This window comes from Cupressus sempervirens, chromosome 6, assembly GCF_028749045.1.
Source record: "Cupressus sempervirens isolate cs-2001-9-10 chromosome 6, ASM2874904v1, whole genome shotgun sequence".
Classification (NCBI taxonomy): Eukaryota; Viridiplantae; Streptophyta; class Pinopsida; order Cupressales; family Cupressaceae; genus Cupressus; species Cupressus sempervirens.
Window position 1 is genome coordinate 473,068,713 of NC_143123.1, and position 20,427 is coordinate 473,089,139.

General features: G+C 34.2%; 1 pseudogene; it reads right to left on the reverse strand.

Annotated features, from left to right (window-relative positions):
• Window positions 1-2,372: 2,372 nt before the first annotated feature.
• Window positions 2,373-3,883, reverse strand: LOC149553104 (U-box domain-containing protein 44-like; annotated as a pseudogene).
• Window positions 3,884-20,427: the final 16,544 nt, after the last annotated feature.

A 20,427-nucleotide genomic window follows, 5' to 3' on the forward strand; every position in this document is an offset into this window, starting at 1 on the left:
AAGGTCCTCTTTTGTCCATCCATCGAAGGTCACAAGGCTTCACATCGTATAAGAACACTGGAATTATGGGTGCTCTCAATTTCAACATCAAGCAAGCTCGTACAAGCACCATCTTGATTTTGCATAATTCTTCAATAAAATGGCGATGTGGATAGATGCTATGAAAATTACGCTTTGAACTTGTTCTGCTAGGTGTGGAGTAATTATGGTAGATCTTATCTACTGAGGCATGGGCAAGGGGATTGGTCGAATGCTTTGAGAATTTGGATTTTGATCAGTACCCTCCAGTACCAGCTATGAAACCAGCATACATTTCTTCCTCCAGAATCTCAAACATACATTAACCACGTTCCAGGGAAAGCCTAGGTTTTGTACTAGATAGAGCTACTAGTTGAAGGAAGGGTGATTGGCAGGAAGAAGGGTATCACTGCCAATGTCTGGTATTTACATATCTCCATTTTTTTTTAATGTTAATTGTTATGCATACAAGAATGTAGGGTTGTAGTTTTTTTTAATAAGTTATATGTTAGTTTGAGATATTGTTATTATTTTCCCCATAAGTTTTCCTATGTTAAGAACTATTCATTCTATATGTTAGCTATAAAAACCATGTTCCAATTGCCATGTTCCAACTGTTGGAACTGACCCATAACCACCTTTGGAGATTTTGTAAAATCTTGCCCAAATGTTGAAGTTAAAATGACAACTTTACAACATTTTAGCATCTTGACTCCTATCAACCTACCATCACCTCAAATCGATGCAGAATGCCTTTCTCAGCTACATGAACCATGTCTCCATCCTTTTCAAACAATTACACACTTTGTAGGGTCATTTGGCATGATCTCATTTTGCCAAACTTGGCAATTTCTTGTCACCTATTGGCAACTTTTGCCCAAACACACACAACCTACCCTAACACACCACTTAGACCCTCTTGGAGTCTTTATTCATAAATGACCTAGCTAGGATCACAAAGACACGCAAACTACCCTGACACACCACTTAGACCCTCTTAGAGTCTTTATTCATCAATGACTAGACTAGGATCATTTACAAGCTAGAATATCTTGAGGTTTTAGCCCAAACCCTAGGTCCTCCTACACCACGGTGCTAGGAACATGTCAAATAGGTCTACATGAGAAAACCAGCCAATTCAAAATAATGTTGAAAGAAACATAGATCTAGAATGAAAAGGAACAAACTCAAAGCAAATTTTTTTGGTTGATTCAAGATTGCCAAGAACCACTTATGCTCCTACGTCACCTTTATAAACTTCTAAATTTGGCATGAGATTTAATGGACATCCACTCATCGAAATTCCCATTCGGCACAAGCATAGATTAAGTTTATGAGAATAAAACAATCATGTGTCCCACAAGATGACATATAGTGAAGAAACCTTTCAAATACTTCATAGGCTTGCAACTCCCATTCCACATCTAGTAAAAAAACCTTTCAAATATTTCACAGGCTTAAAACTCTAATTCCACATGCTCTAATAATGGTCAAAAGGTTGTATAACTTGGCTTTATTCTTGCTAAATGGCATTTGATTGTTAGTTTACCATTAACTTGGTAAGTGAACTTTTTGGGTTGGGTTAGGTGTTTGAGGACCTTGGAAACCATAGTAGAACCCTCGTGAAGTTGAGTCCTTGTATTTGTATATGTGAGCCATTAGTAGCCCTAAGGAACATTGTCAGTTTGGATTGCAATTTGATCTTTTGGCAAGACTGCCTAATAGTTGATAAAGAGCCCTTACCCATCTCTGTATCATTCCCCTCATCCTTAGTAGGGATGAATCTTCTAAATAGTACCATGTATATTTTTTTGAGACATAACATATGAAAAGATCAAATAAATTCCATCTAAATTAACCAAAGTAGATATATAAATCCTATTTTAACTATAAGTTTGCACATAATTATAGAAAAAGACTATATTCGTATCTCCTTCCTAAAGCCAATCAACCCTTACCTTCTACTTCCTAAAAATAGTTCTCATTACTTACTTAAGTTCTCAAACAACTTGAGACTCCTCTCTACTCAAATCCTATCAAAAGACAAGATCTTGAATTTTTGTAAGTGACAACACACGATCTTGTGCCTACCTCTTCCTAGCATAAATATTACCAATACATGACCATTTCTTGATATGCCATTTATCTCCACGGACAACCATGAAAGCATCTAACTCCTTCACAATCTCATCGAAAATGACTACACCTTCCTAATTCTTGACCTTGAACATCAGCATGATATTCTTTGCATGATTAATGAGATATAGATACATGAACTTTTTCAACTCCAAATTCTTTACTTTAATGTGACAGCCACATTTTGAACATGTTGAGAATCCATTCAGACAAAACCATCAATCTCTACACATTAAAAAAACCAGTTGTATAGCTTGCTATTGCAAGGGAGGCTTGGCCATTTTGATAAAAGCCCGAACGGTTTGAAGGTTATTATCATTGTCTTGAATCAATCCTGCAACATCACTGTCATCTGAAGCTTTTGTCAACAATAATATCACCTTCATCGAATTCTCTACAATTGGTAATTCGCAGAAAGTTATAATTCCCATGATGGCTTCAACAAGCTTGCATGCTTCCATTGGTGTCTTGTCATCATAGAGAAGAAAAGATCTTCCATGCTCCATAGTTACATCTGCTAGAATAGCTATAGCATTGACTTTCATATTCAAATTAGGCTTCTCTAAGAAGACAAGTAGCAAAGGAACCCCTCCAGCTTTAAAGCATCAATTACATTTTGTTGAATCAAGGCCTCTCTTCTGTTGTCATCGAGCTGCAATTGTTTGAGCATTTTGACCATTCCCAATTTGGATTCCTCCGTACCTCTTAAAAGGAAATGGGCAAAGGATTTGCACCAATTAAACTAGATCATTGATCTTATGTTTCCTTCATTGTATGAGTTTCCATCATAAGAGAGCTCATTGAGAATAGTCTCAATATCCATCGTCAACTCTAGATGATTGCCCCTAATTAAAATCGTAACAATTGTAAAAATAGCACCACGTTGTTGGCCTAGCTGCTCTAGGATATTCTTAAATTTTTTTCAGCTCTGACAAGAAGTTTATAGCAGCCCTTGTGAGGTTAGGGCTCAAGTCATTGAACAGACATTTAATGATCTTACTAAGCCCATTGGCTTCAACTAGTTTTTCCTTCCCATGGTTATTATCTTGCACAACTGCCATTAAAACTAAAAAACAAAGTGCCTTCAATTTGTTATCATTAGGCTTCAAAGCTCCCATTATTAATGGAAGTAAAGATTCAAAAATAATCCAATTTTTATCATTTTTACTCTCTTTGCAGAGTTCTGACAGATCAACAAGTGCTCTTTTTTTTGCTTGGCACATAATTTTGTCTCCAACTTTATCTTTGCCTTCAAAATCCTTGCCACGCAGTTCTTCTACCTCCAGAGATTTATAGTGTAGTACAAGGCTTGGTTTGGTATAAGAATGGAATTTAGGAGAACTATACCAGTAAGGGGATCCTTTGGCTCACCTCTTGTAGACTCACTCTCAATTGCTTCTATCTCAAAATAATTATTAGTTGAGATCAAAACTAGATCATTCATCACTTTCCCTATAAGAGGACATTTAAAATGTGAATATGGCTCATGAGTAATGAAATTCTCTCGAGATCTGCTAACTACTCTCCTCAATTCTAGGAAACGCTTGTAGGAGGTTTCTAATGCCATGTCAACATCTACTTGAGAAAGAAGAGCCATGACCTACTGCATATACTAGACATCCTGGAGCTCCTTTTCCCTTTCAAGATCCTTGATATCCCTCTTAAACTTATGAAGTTCAATAGATATATAGCTAGGGCTTTTCCCAACACCTGTGGCATAATCATCCATCCTACTCTTTGAAAGAATCATAATAACCAATGTTTTAATCTTGACAAAGCATTCTATACCATTCCAACTCTGCCATAGATGTTGCATAGACCTTGACAATATTGTTTGCATATTTCATCAACCAGGAGACTAGTAAACCAGTGGAACCTAGATTTAGGACAACCACATATTGAAGTTTCGAAATAGGGGTACTAAAAGTGCACCTACAAACATCAATCATTGTTTTGCATGTATATTCACCACTATCTTTCTCTCTAATGTCACTATTTTTTTCATTGCAGTAGCACTATTTGGATGCATATCTACTCACTATTTCCTTACATTGTTTGATCATTGTTTTTTCTCTTATACATATATTATTGCTGCTTTTATATGGCACACACATTGTTTCTACCCTTGGCCACCTCACTGCTCTTTGTTGTCTGATGGCCATCATAATATTCTTACTGTGTTTTTAGGTCTACTTTGTGTAACCAAGAGCATCATTTCATACAATTGCAGATATTTTATCTTCACCAAAAGTGTTGTACCATTATTAACAGAAAATGGTCTTTGACATTAGTGCTTGGACCCCTTAGACAAGACAGTAAATTGATGATCATTATATGGCGAATATCCTTCAAATTAAAGCTGTGAATGTATCCAAGGATAGTGAATTGTCTTGCAAACACTCTAAATACCTTTAACAAAAGGGTGAAATTATCTCTCTTTCTGCCCCTCATCATATGAGTCATGCTCTCTAATATTTATCATAGTTTTGATCTTCTTCTTCACTAAAATTAATTGTGATCATGTTGTTTTAATGTAAGTAAATCTACTCATATCATTGTTGATAGCTCTTCTATAACCTCTGATGATGATGCTCCTCTAGAAAATGGTAAATGTACATCTTGTCATGTCCTATAATCTCTGAGTTTCTATAATAGTCCATCTCACTATCTCGTCATCACTGTTATGGATTCCATTTGATAACATATCTGTTTTGTTATTTTCAACATTTACCATTGTTCTTGATCTGTGCTCATTGAACATACATATAAAAGTGTGTCAATATTTCTTCATCATTGTCCTTTAATGTCATATTTCTTTATCACTATCCTTTAACATTGCTCCTAGATAACAGTGACTGATTTTGATGACTTCTAATTGATCTCTGCTCAAGATATCTCCAATTCCTTCTCACTATTTTTAGTGTTTTGCAGCACTTGTGTTTGTCTTTGAATGAGCACCATTTAATGACTTGGCTCTTGTCCATTAATTTTCTTTTTACTATCTTAATTGCATGATTCTTGACTGCTGTTGTCCTTTAATTTGTTGATCACTATTTTGCACTGGAATTCTTGTTCTTTGGGCTTTCCTGTTAGATTTCAGTATTCATCTTTTCAACAACAATGTTCTTGTCTTATTTTATGTAATGCTTTTCTCTTAGAAAAATTTGTATCTTTGTCTCTAAGACATGTTCCTTCCATTATCTCTTTCTTACTGCTATAATATTCATGAGACCTTATGCTCTATTGAACATCCTTTTGTCTGAGTTGTCATGACCATCACTTTTTTTTCAAAATTCTATAGTGGTAAATATCATTTAGGACCTAATATTCATGTAAAATCCCTCTAAGTCACAATATTTTCCATGGATGTCTAGATCAACCTAATCATCCTACATTTGATGTAAGATGCCATTCTTACCCAACTACCAATAGTAAGTTTACCAGAATCATAAAGATTTGCTTTGTAAGCAATGCAGCCTAGATAGATCTTCATTTATATAATGAAAGTTAATAAAAATGGAAAACTTTTATAAGAACTCCTATACTGGAAACATTTGTGTAAAAATGTATTTCATCTGCTTCGTATCATCTCTAACAACTATTGCATTCTTTCAATGTTTTCATCAGTGCCCTTGATATTGTCTTCATTTCTTAGTTTCTTTCCTTTTCTCATGACTCTTCATAATGCTGCTCCTAACTGCTCTTATCATCTTCAAGATCTCTATAATATAAAAGACCTTAATTGTCATAGCAGTGACATCTATTGAGCATCACTTTCTTTTATTGATATCTCACTGTCTAAGAGATGCGTACTATCTTAAAGCACTGTTGATATCATTGTTACATTGAATATCACTATTTCATTGAATATCACTATTATATGTCACATTTTTTTCATTTTGAACATCAACACCATAATGTACCCCTTGAGACTCAGGTTCTTTAGAAGTAGAAGCATTACCATCAGCTCCAACAACCAGCTCCACAATTAGCAACCCTTCTTCTTGCTGCTTCACAATATCATCACTCTAAGATAGGATCTCAATTGATGATTGAACTATGGTTGGAGATTCCTACTTTTCCACCAGGTGCATCTCAACCTCTTTAGTTATATCTTGTTGCATGGGAGTTTCAAAAATTTCAAGTATTTTTTCACTAGAATCAACCTTACCTAACTAGCATCCATCTTCCTCAAGCGGTTCATTCATTTCCTTTGGTTTTTCTGAAGACTCTAGTTTATCTACTTCACCATGTTCCTTAGTAGCACTTGGATGAATGGTTGTCATATCAGCGACTACAGAGTTTGAGGCCTCTTCAATCATGGTTCTCTCACCTAATTGAGCCTTAGCAGAAATCTCACTAAGTGATGAAGCACATACCTATGACAGACCATTCAATATCATTCTTGAGAAAAAGCATAACCTTAATTTACATTGAAATTAACTATAATAAAATTAGAACAAAAGTGAATATAACAGATTTGAGAGCATTTGGCATCCCCAGATTTTCATAACAGAAAATGAATTGTCTCAACATATGAACATAACTCTCTTGTAGTAAATGATAATTGTGTGGTTTATTTTATTTAATAAGTATAATTATGGAGAGGCAAAATTGATAAAAAATTTTGGGAAAATTTTGGTAAAAGTCTTAGATGATACTCATCAATGGAAAGTTGAAGCAATGTAAAGTTCTTCTTTTCCTGCAACACATATAAAGACAATGTAAACTTATCTTGAAACTTCTTCTTTTCTTGCAACACATATAACAACAATTTTAAGTGCTTGCAAGGTATATACTTATGAATAAATATTACATCCTGATTTAAATGTATGAAAACAATTTTCATTCCTTTTAAGCTTCATTCATCTCGAGGTGCAATTCACAAACTCAAGAATAGTGGCTTTTGTTCTTTAGGATACCTTTAGGGGAAGAGTATGTGAATGCCCCCTCGTTTTTGGAGTCCAGTTTAGAGGAGATGGCTATTTACACTACTAAGGTTTGTTGAATCTAATTCTGAATAACATTGCTTGCTATTGTTGAATCTAATCTAATATATATTTTAACTAGACTTGTAGCTTATATTTTTTGAAATTGCTATTAGGCCTTGTAGTTTGTATAATTTGATTGCTGGAGAGCTTCTACAGCTAAGCAAGAAGGCTGTTGCACGAGTTATAGCCGTGCGCTCAGGTATGAAAATTGTATATTTTTTATTCTAATGTATATTTTAACTAGACTTTTAGCTTATATGTTTTGAAATTGCTTTTAGTGGCTTAATGTTGTAAGGTCTCTTGAAATAATACCTTCAAGTGGTTGGTCAAAGTTTTACAAATAATCTTAGGAATAAAGTCAAAGAAAGTATTTTTAAAATATTAAAGTATTTAGCTAGGTCTAAGAAGATTTGTGTACTTTCGACAATTTTTCTTAGTTTGTGAAAGTTGTAGACCAAAGTTTTCATAGCCCAATTTTTGCTTCTTGCAAAGAACGATCATGTCAGCTAATATAAGTGAAGAACAAAACAGGGAGACAATTGCTAGATTGTGGTCTAACTTGAAAAGAAAAAGTGATGGAAAATGTTATTGTCCTTGCAATATTTGTAAGGGCTTAAACCGTAGAAGACTACTAATCAAAATAGTTAAGAGACATTGTAGGGAGAATGGTCACATTGAAGGGGGGCATGACTATCATCCACTGGTAAGTTGTTCATTATATCATTTTAACAATTTATATACATATGAAATCACTTGATGATGAGTTGATGATCATGGTTTATTTATGTTAATCAATTTTATATAGGTTGATCTTCCCAGGGAAGTACATGATATGAACCACAAAAATCCAAAGAATATGGTTTTCAAAGTGAAAAAACATGGAGGTGCAAATATTCAAGGTGAAGATAATGATCCCATGGAAGATGACGATCATGCACCAGAAAACACAATTGAAGAGGATGGTATAAATACATTGATCCATGACACATTTAGTCCAAGCGTATCTGATCATGATGATGATGATAGCCTTGATGTACCTCTACTTTAGAAGGCATACGAACCCCTATACAAGGACTCCCAAACAACTCTTCTCTCTGCTATATTGTTATTGTTGAACTTGAAGGTTATGAATGGTTTATCCAACATAACAATGTCACATATGTTAAGGTATGTCATATATGTCTTTATAGTTAACAAAGGGTGAATAATGTACCACTAATATTGTTTATATTAACAACTTAAATTTTTTTTTGTAGATTGATAGGCAAGTTTTTGTTACCATCATCAAATATTCTACCTCGCTCATATCAAGAATTAACTGCTGTTATGAAAGATATTGGAATGGAGTATGAAGCAATACATGCTTGTCCCAATGATTATATTATATATTATAAAGAACATGAATTTGCAACACAATACCCTATATGTCATACGAGTAGATATCGAACAAATCGACTAACCAAAAAGGTGCCTCAAAAGGTTCTTCGTTACATCCCCATTATTCCACGGATGCAACAATTATTTAGGTGTAGTAGCTTGGCTCAATTTATGGATTATCATGCACACAATAGAAGTCGAGATGACATTATTCGAATCCCTATGGATGGTTTGGCATTTATGCACAAAGGAAAAGTGGCATCACTTCAAAGAAGAACCTCATAATCTTAGGCTTTCATTAGTAGCGGATGGTGTCAATTCATTTGAAGAGATGAGATCTATTTACTCAGTGTGGCCTATTTTTTTTATCAACAATAACATTCCTTCATGGATGTCAATAAAGAGGGAGCACATTATGTTGGCAATGATTGTTCCAGGTATCTTATCATTTGATAGTTATTAATTTACATGTACTTACAAATCTTGCAGTAAAACGGTCACAATAATTATGTAATGTTACTGTTCATTCAAGTAGGTAAATATCAAGTTAAAGATATGAATGTATATATTGATCCTCTTATCGAAAAGTTGGTGGAGTTATGGAATGGTGTCACTATGTATGACGTGTCTACACCAATAGGACAAAGACAATTTCAATTCCATGCAATACTTGCATGGACAATACATGATGCCCCAGGGCTAACACATTTTTGTGGTATGTTATAGTGAATGCAAGTTGTGCACGATGATTATAATTATAAAAATCAACATATTTAATAATCCAATTATATCCTTATCTTGTAGGTCTTCAAACAAAGGGAAAATTTGCATGTCTAGTTTGTGGTCCAAAGATGAAATCTCGTCATTCAAAAAGTTTAGGAAAGCAGGTGTTTGATGAGTGTAGACACTTCCTCCACAGGAATCATAAGTATCAAAGTATGGAAAAACATCTTTTCAATGGGAAAGAAGAGACTACATCAAAGCCACGAAGAATGACACCTCACCTATGGAAGTTGGAATATAATAGAATTAATCATCAAGGTAATGTCATTCCACCTAATGGTTTATGTTTGTAATTTATATATTTCTATTGTGATTTTTGTTTACTAATTGTGTAATTGATGATCATGAAGGTTGTCAAGGCAGTACTAACAACCTTCCAAAGGGACTAAAAAGCTATCCCAAACAATTTAGTAGGTTTCCCTACTACGAGCACTTACAAATTGTGCATTTGTTTGATACTATGCATATTGGAAAGAATATAACAGAGAGATTGTGGAAAATATTGGATGGAAGGCATGACAAAGAAAAAATTTTCAAAATTTGTAATGACATTCATGAATCCAATCATGCATTGAAGAATTTCATTCACTCAAATAGCAACAAAGATCAGATTAATATAAGTGCCCTTCCTTGGTTATTAACAGAGTAGCAAAGTGATGCCATAAAAGAAGTCATACGAAAAATTTGATTTCCCACAGGATTTGCTACGAACATAAACAATCTCATATAAAAAAAAGTGAATATGGGCCAGGGCTCAAAATGCATGATTGGCATACTTTCATCAAGGTAAGTTATGTTCTTCTGTATTTACAATATATTCATAAACTACGCGTACTATTCATTATGTTATGTTAGAAAACAATGAAATTATTGGTTTATAATTATTGCAGTGCGTGCTTCCTCTATCTCTCCTAGAGCCCTTCAACAAAACATCAAACAAGTGATATACGATCTTGGAAAATACATGAGGTAAGTAGTAATATCTGTTCAATTTTTTGTATATATTAATTATATTCATGATTTGTTTTTCTTGCTATGTAATCTATTGTATATTATTTTGTAAAGTCTCGTATCTATATATTTTTTGTGACTTGAATCTCTTAATGTAGGTGGTTGTCATCTAAAGAAATCCATAAAGAAGATATAAACTATTGGAAGAGAAGAATTCATCATTTACTATGTCAAATGCAAAAGTGTCTACCTCCAATGTTTTTCAATGCACAGGAACACTACGTCATACACCTAGTTGAGGAGATTGAATTGTGTGGACCTATACACAGTAGGTCAATGTGGATGGTTGAGAGGCACTTGAAATCTTTGAAGGCTTTGGTTCGACAAAGAGCACATCCTAAGGGTTCTATGGTAGAGGGATATATGGTATACCAGACTATGGTGTACATTACTGAATATCTTTCTAAATTTGCATCAAATATCCATTTAGATCGCATTTGGGATCTCGAGCCTTTTAAAAAATTAGAAGGGGAGTACTTGATGGGGAAAGGTACATTGAGGAAAGTGAGAGGTAATAAATTATAAGATGTTATTGTAATAAATTATTTCTTAATCTTCAAAGTAAATCAGTTGTAAGTAGTTGTCTAGTTTTTTTTGTACAGGTGCTCAAGAGTGGGATGCACTACATTTGTATATTGCAAACAATCTTGATTGGATGATGGTATGGATTGAATGATGTCAACATTATGGTCAGACATTAACATGGGAAGGTGTATCTTCATTGGTTAAAGAAGCTCATCATAATGGAGATTCCAATGTTACGCAAAAGGAAATAGATTTAGCACGTGGTTTAAGAGATTTCCAGGTATGTACAAATTTATTAATCACTCGTATGTTTATCAACTCATGATACAATAATTTTGACATGTTTCACATATTATTGCAAGTTAAACACCACAAGGCTATGTTTTGTAATGGTCAAAAATTTCACATCAAAGTGTTGGATGACACGAAGAAAACTTGTGATTCAGGAATAACTACAGTCTTTCAAGTGACTAATATTTCATCTAGAAATAACTTACATCCTTGAGAGTCTGAAAATTGATACTATGGCATTTTGGATGATATACTTGAGTGTGACTCTAGTTCCTTCAAACTAGTACTCTTCATTTTCAAATGGTACAGGCTATGACTTAATGTAAATGATCCTAATAGAACTATTATTGAACATGATAATGGATTTACAATGGTTAATACAAGGTCATTTGAGCCAGTTGGGGATAAGCCCTATGTTCTTCCAAGCCAATGTGAGCAGGTATTTTACTCATAGGTTCCACATAAACCGGGTTGGTCATTTGTTGTTAGACATGAACCGAGAGGAAGGCCAATAAAGTATAATGCGATGGAAGAAGAAGATACTGAAGAAGTAAAAGATGATGTAGATGGTGATCACGATCGATAGTTATTGGATGATGTTCCTAACACAAATTGTCATGAAGAAGAAGAAGATGATGATGATGATGATGCTACTACTGATGATGATGATGAAGATGATGTTGATTTTGATGATGATGATGATGACGAAAATGATGACGATGATGACGACGATGATGGCGAGGATGATGATGATGATGATGATGATGATGATGATGACAAGGAGGAGGAGGATGATGATGATGATGATGATGACAATGAGGATGATGATGATGAAATTTAGAGGTATGCCATCAATCCTTAATCTATTTAATATTCATTTCTTGATAGAAATATATTTGTCTTATATATATGGTTACATAGTTTATTCATTATCTATTTAAAAGCTACAAGTTTCAACTACAAATAGAATACTGCTAATCTAAATTAACTATTAATCTAAATTAATTAAATAAAACTATTTAAAACACATATTGGTGCATGAATGTATTGAGCCTTATTTTCTTTCAAGTCAAAATCATTTGTAAGTGTTTAGTTTAGAAAAGGGAATTCATTAAATATCTATAAGAGGGAGTTGTACCTAGAATAAAATTCATAGGGAAAACATAATATAAGTGCTTACCCAATTTTTTGGTTAATAATTATGCCTCTGTAGGTGATGCAGAGACTCTAGGTGGACTTGCAATCATTCATAACAAGAGGGACTTCCATAGTGTTCTCACAATGGCAACCAAGCATCTTTATAAGATCCCTCTCCTTGATCCAAGCCAACTCCATAACCTATCAGAGTGCACACCAAATCATTATGCCACCTTAGGTTCTACATCTTTGGAATAATCCCATGAATGTCCCTCAATCCATCTAATGGATTCATCCAAGCAATCTAATCAACAAACTATCAAATGCTCACAGTGCCTCAATAGGTGCCAAACTTGACTTCACCTTAACTAGGTGTTTCCTCCACCTACACACACATAAAAAAACTTCAAATAGCATGTCCCCAAGGTGACTAAGCCCTCAACTCATCATCTGATACAAAAACCCAGTTTTGGCCCTTCACTAGGCCTACTTCCCTAGTAGGCTTATAATGTGAGCCTGATTTAAGTGTTATATTGTGTACCTTTTAATGTTTTTAATTTTTATGTGATGCTAATGATGGATGTGGTTATGATTATGATGTGATTATGCTCACGATAATTGAATTACATTTGCAAGAAACGGAACCCCTTTTAGGAGCATCCCGCATAGTCTCATGGATCGATAGGTATAAGTCAATACTCCTTATAGATAGTCTATTTAATACACTTATCAATAGTAAGATTGATGTCTTCTAAGATCTCTCCCATTTGGAGGTACCAACGAATAGGTATTTGTCAGAAGTGGGAAATATAGGAATAGAAGAGGAAAGTGAGACATGCAGTTTATCTAGAATAGGGAGATTAACTAGAGGTCAAAGGACTAGAAGGAAATTCAATAAATGCATGAAATTTTTTCTTTCTGAAGTGGGGTCATTTTCTTATGATGATGAGATGGAAGGTGATATCGAGGTGCTCTTGAGGTACCAACATCTACAAAAACATTGGGTACCCAAGGAACTTCCTCCAATAAACACTGATTTTTGTGTTAACGAGAGGATATATCGCATAGCACCATCATCACTACATGGTTTGGGCCTATTTTTTATGGATGGCATAAAGGTGTCTTACAAAAAAGCTTCTAAATTGATGGAGTATGTTGGACCATGTTACGATTACAAAATTTGGATGCATATTGTTCAATATAAAAAAGGTATGCGTAGGTATGCACTCTCGGAAAATTATATACAACAGCAAGACAATAATCAAAGTAAAAGTGTGGCTATATACATTGATGGAAGGCCAAAAGAAATAGGGAATATTGCGAGTTTTATAAATAGTACATGACCTAATTCAACTATAAAGCTACCCAATTGCATATTTGAGTCGCACGAGGGAAATCGTGTATTCATATGTGCGATAAAATCAATATGTGTAGGGGAAGAGCTTCTTATTGATTACAATTTGAACTGCATAGATACAAATGAGGCTACTATCATGGGGGTAGTACATACTATTAAACCAACTTCTAATCAATGACTCCAACATACCATTTAGTCAATAAATTTTTGGCTATCATTTTTATACTTCATCTTTGACACAGGGGCACAATATGGAGCAACTGCCAGGAGGGGATGCTGGTGATGTTCCTGGCTCATCTACACATGAGTAGGTAAAACTCATTGTAATTGTGCAAACTAGATAGAAGAAAAATGTTATTTTTTTAATGTTGTTCTCTTCATTGTTTTGGAGTAATTTTGATAATACTAATACTATTGTTGTCACAGAGGGCCAGTGGTTAGAGGGAGGGAAAGGAACCTACAATCCCTGATCAGTAGCCCCCCCACTAAGGAGGACCCTTTTTATATTGATTTAGCAGACACCGATGACCCAATCAGTTTGACTAAAAAGTTGCTAAAGAAAATTGGTAGAGAAATTTTACGTTTGGCAACCATAAAGCCTACTACTCAGGAAATAAGAGAAAGGGGATCTGAATTGATGCACACCTCTAAAACCTTGAAAGTAAGTATTAATGAAATTTTTAATTATAACAAGAGTTCAATAATGGTTTTTATGTTATGCTCTTTTATGGCATTAATTAAAATATGGATGCATTGTCTTTATAGAGTTTTTTGCATGATTTTGAGCCCCGTTCCCAAGATGAGGGTGTTGCAGGTGGTTCAAGTAGATCGCATGTTCCATTCCCCACTTCTATTTTCCACTAAATATATATAGGAATGATCATAATCATTGACAATACATGCTCGAACAATCCTTTTTTTAATGCTCTAACAATCTTAACCATGCTAGTCCACGCATTCTATATTTATGCATGCTCTAACAATTTTATTCTTCAGCTTCACATTAATTGAATCCTATGATGACGCTGCCTCCATCCAAGAAAACCACAAATCTCTTTCTGACTGCTAAGTCAGCAACACGCAACTTATAGGCATCAACTATTGCACTATTTGCTGGTACACAAATCCCTCTTTTTCTCTCTTATGACAGCAACAAACAATTTTTTTTTTACAACTTTTTAACATCAATTATCATTTGTTCTTTTATACTTCATGACAAAGACTTATGAAACTTATGAAACTTTTTACAATAGGAGCTGCAGCATCATTTGCTGGACGTTCCTATGTTCCTAGTATGGGAACGATGAAGGATGTCATATTGATTGTCAGCGATGATGAAGGCATTCCATTAAAAGTAGCCAAAGTTCTAGGTACTTTAAAGTTATTATTATTCTATAGTGATATAATAGTAATTTAGTTTTTGATCACTCTTCATCAACTAATGATCCCATGATTGTTTTGTAGGGAATGATGTTTTTTGGAGAAAACTTGGTGATGAGTGTTTGCAAATATTCAGGCCCACCCTGCATACCTGGTGGAACATCATATCCTAACTAAAACCCCAAACCACTATTTTGATTTCATATCATTGCTATAATAGTTTTCCTTTTCATCCATTTCTTGAACTATATTAAAGGTAGCTTCACTTCATTTATGAGTCTAACATGTTTTTTTTTACTTAAAAGGTGGAATAACCAACGCAAATTGTTGAAGGATTATCTTATAGAGAGCATGACCCAACTCTTTGGACCTCGTGCATTTGAGAGAAACAAGCTCCTTGAAAAAGCTAGTTTATGTTTGAAGTATATTATGGACTAGTACAGAAAAAATTTATGGGATAACCCCAGGTATGAGCATCTGCCCTATGTTCCTGAGGCTAAGTGGCAGGCTCTAATTTTGGATGGAAAGTATAAAGCTGACAATAAAAATAATATTACACCAGTGGAGAGTAAAAAAAGGTATGTGATACTATTGAGAATCTAATTATGTACTAATTAACCTCTATATTTATACTATCTAACATATTTCAAACTTTTCATAGATTTCCTGACACATCAAAGGAAACAAAGGCAAGACTAGAAATGCATGGGACACACAAGCTCGGCTCTGGTGGTTTTTTGAAACTTCAAGCAAGAGTTGTAAGTATTAGTAAATGAAAAATTGTATCATTTTTTTTATATAATGTGATGGGAAATGCTAGGATAGACTAGCTTGTCTATGCTCCTAATCCTCAACTTGGATCTCAGTGTTCCTCCACACCAATATATGATGCAGAGTAACATGCTTTGGAAGCACTGGTGTAAGATAAAACTCCTAGGCTTAGTTTTCCACTTCCACCAAGAGATTTATCTTATCTCCTAGTATCCTATGCTTCTATAGGATCTCCTAATAGGATTAGATCATTAACTAAATCCTATTCACTCTTTACTACAAGAGTCACTCCTTGAAAACTCCACCTTGGATGATCCACACCTTAATTTTGGTTCTCTTTCTCACTTTCACTTAAATAGATCTAAGTGCCAAATCCACTAAAACATCACAAATTTCAAACTTCATTGTGGGGACCTTCTTCACATTGAATTCATTCATATTCCATCTCGTTTTACTGATTTGGGAAGGTTCTTGGCTCTTAGGTTTATCATATTCAAGATTTCATCCAAACCCATAACACATAACATGAAAAAGTCTTCAAAATGACTATAGAACATGTCTCAACCACTGTATCAACACATTTTAGGCTTCAAGTATGACTATTCCTTCAAAAACCAAAATATCACTTCAAAAATAGAGTTTTCCAGCCACTTCATTGACTCAAACTTTTTACAATATGCAACTAATGCTTGGAGATTCAAGACATCACTCCATTAGGTGTCTTCTCCACCATTCTAGGGACTATTTGGTCGAAAATAACCTCCCACAATCAAAGGAATCCAAGGCTATCCATGTTGCATGGAATATTTGCAATAAGTGCAAAATGTTGTTATGACAACATTCTTACAGCACTTGTCAACTTTGATAGATGCCTTAATCCTATATTATAGGCTTCTTATCCTCACATATTTTGAGGATCCAAGATCATTCATGATAATCATATTTATTTAATAACCATTAACCATTCTTAGGCATAAGACATATTAATGACTCAATCTCCCTAACTCCTAACATTAAGAATTCAAATAACAACTAACAATGGCTATTTGTGTGACCTTAGGCTTAGTGACTAATTCACCTAGCCAACATAAAAAAAGGCCTTCTAAGGTCCTCAACCAAATTACACTAACTTCTTGACTTGGCTAGAGTCAAGTACAAACCAAAATTGACTAACTAGTAGAGGTTAGCCTAGGTGCTCCTGCACCAAGCACCAAAAAACTCCTAGCACCTTGGAACAACTAAGCAATTCAAGTTATCACCCCAATCCTCTATTCTCTACAAGAACATTCAAGGCTTGATTCACCTTCAAACAAGGAACTAATCTTTTGTTACAACATCTACTCCTTTAATTCATGGACCCAACTCATCACATAAGGCTGCATACTAGTTACTTCTCCCTTGTACCATTCAAGGCCTCATACACCCAACCTTGACACCAAGTGTTTTGGACAACTCCAACCCTCTAATATAAATGGAAACCAAAACAAACATCAACACAACCCAAAACAAATCAGGTCTAAGGAAAACTTGCTATTACCAGTGATAGGGCAGATTGCATCACTTGACCTTTATTCTACACACCCAACCAAGAGTGAAATTGGATCCTCTAGGACTCCCAAAGACCAAAGAAAATTTAGAAAAACTCCAACATGACCAAAATAAGGTGTAACAAGGGTTGGAAACCCTACTAACTATTTACCATTTCCTTTTGATATTTTAACTACCCTCCATTGGTTGATGAAACAATGCAAGTAAAATTCACCATACCATGCAAAAATGCAAGGCTCAGAGTTCAAGAGATGCCTTACAGAAGAGGATAAGAGAATTGGCTTCCAACAAGGCTATAGAGCCATGGCTAAATGGCTACGAGCTGAAATTAGTGTGGAAGGTTCCAATAATGATGCATCTGAGCCACAGGTAAATAAGCTAAATGAAATTTATTTCAAATTGAATACTTTACCAATTAGTCTATTTGATGTTAAGTTCCAATATAAAGTGAGTATATCTATTTTAAGCAAGCAATGATAACAATGCGTAGGATGTTGGAATGCAGCCTGACAATCCTTCTACACAATCTATGGACGCTGAAGGTTCACATGATGTGCATCCCAGTGGTGGAGGTATACATTTTCTATTAAATTTTTTATATGTAATTGTAATTGGTGTTTGGATTAATGTAACATTTTGTATAGCACCCGTAGAGGATCGAGGGGTCGATGTTCATGACCGTGTTGATGTTGAGTCTAGACAAAATGATGTGGTCAGATCAGGTAAAGAGCACCATAGTTATGTTATTTAAAATAATTAAATACTTGTAACAATTATAATAAATTATTTTTAATTTAACTCTTTTATTTGTTATTGTAGAGGACCCCCCTTTGCAACAGCATAGGAATTTGAGATCATCAAGAACAGAGAAGAGAACAACTGATGAGGGGGGAATTGATGATGACACTGATGCTCCTCTTAGAGCTTACATAGAAAAAATAAATAGAAAGAAAAAAAGAAATGATTTTCATCTACATACCTTAATTGATAATGACTGAATTTTATGTCTCAATGAATTTAATTATGTGCTAATGAATGTTCATGAATTATGTGTTAATGCAGAATATTGATGAATGTTGCATGTTAACGAATCTAATGTGTTAATGAATGTTATCATGTGATATTGATTGAATGTTACATTTTATTAATGGTTGAAAGAATGAATGAATCTTAGATGTTAACGGGGAATGTAGAGTGATGTTAGGGGGAGGGGGGTGGGGCCAAATGAGCTTCCACCTTCACGTGGTTGGCCCTATTTAGTAGAGAATATTAAACTATTCTCGAAACAAAGTGAAGCTCAATAAGATACTAAATATTTCTCTATTTTGTCTTATGTTTAGACCTATAACACTGTGTCTTGCTAAGGCCCCTTTCAAGTGGAAGGACATGAGCATTTTTTATAGTGGAGAATGTAACTAGGAGCACCAAATTAAGACCCGCACATGTCAGATATAATACATTCAAATAGGCTGCTATGCTTGTAACCCTATTTTCTGGCGAGAGCTTCACTGTAGAAGAAAATAATGGATCTCCTAAGATTGACTTGCACAACCAACCCCTTAGCTCTACTTCCATGTGGCAAAGATTTTAGGGTTTCCTCCCTCAACTTGTTGAGCGAGCATCAATTAAGTCCATGTGATAGTTTAGAGTCTACACAATGGCTTATGTCTAGCTTAATAGATCGACCTAATCTATTTCATACCTACCTCTGACTTGCCTTCAAATGTTGGCTAGAATAGTTATAATTTTGTGAAAGCTGCTTTGAAAATAAGTTTGGTGTAGAACTGAAAATACTTTTTTTCATAGGACACAAAAGCTATGAAAGGCTAGTTTAAACTGTTGAACTTCAACATATAAGTATTGAATTATTACAAATGAATAATTAGTTTAAATATGACACAAATCAGTTCATGACATTCTATGTCCCATCACCAATATTTTCTTGGAATCTTGGATTCATAACCCATATGTCCATTATTTGCCTCAATTTGTGGGTGCATAAAAGTGACATCTCCAGTCATAGATCTAACCCCTAAACGTGTAAAACTAAATTTCACAGATCTAATCTCTAATCTCTAAACTTTTAAAATTTAATAAAACTCATATTCTGACTTGTTTATTATTTGACAGGTTGTTCCTAGAATCATGATTGTAACATAGTTTCATCACAATGATCCTTATGAACTTACATGTACATTCACTAACAAGTAACTCTAGATGAAACTTTAAGTTTATTTATCACATTTCAACATTCTCACCAAAATTTGAACTACATTATCTCATGATTTTTGTAGAGTACCATTGCTCACATGTGAAATAGGCATCTAGATTACTGAACCCTTCTTAAAATTAGTTTCATTGAATTAATATATGTTATGCTATCACTGGGTGTGTAATTTGAGCATGAGAATAATGTCATATCTATCTACGTGTTTTGCCTAACAAACTTCTGAAATATAATTTCTATAAGTTTTTAAAATTAGTGTAGATGAATTATTCTATAGGAAAAGGTGTTGCATTTAGGCATTTATTGATAGGTTTGGACATGAACAATTTTCTATTTCTAGTAGTAAATTATAATGATGATAGTATTGGATTTTTTTCCATGTTTAATTTTTCTCATGATTCTTGAACTTTCAGGTTGTTGCTTCACAAGATTGGCCTAAACTTATAAAGGATGCAAGTTTGTTCTATGTATGCTCAAGCATATCAAAAAGAATTGACTCAAGAGATAGAAAGATCATGTGAGAGGCATTGTATCTGGGGTCATGATGAAGTATGTGTTGTCTTGCTTATCCATCCCTTGAAGGTTTTGACACAGCCTAAACATTTATTCTATATATAAATCGATTATAACATCTCAATATGTAATAATAGATAATATAATTTTTTCCAAACTTCTAAGGTGTATAAAATGTTAAATTAGTATGAAATAATTGTTTAGAGTAGGTTACTATGTGTTAGTCTTTTGTGTTGTTTAAAATACTTCTATTGTATTGAATAAATGATGTGTGGGAGGAAGAGTAGAGGGAAGACAAATATGAGTCTTTTAACCATATGAATTACGATTATAGAAGACATTAAAGTCTCCTTTCTTCTTGA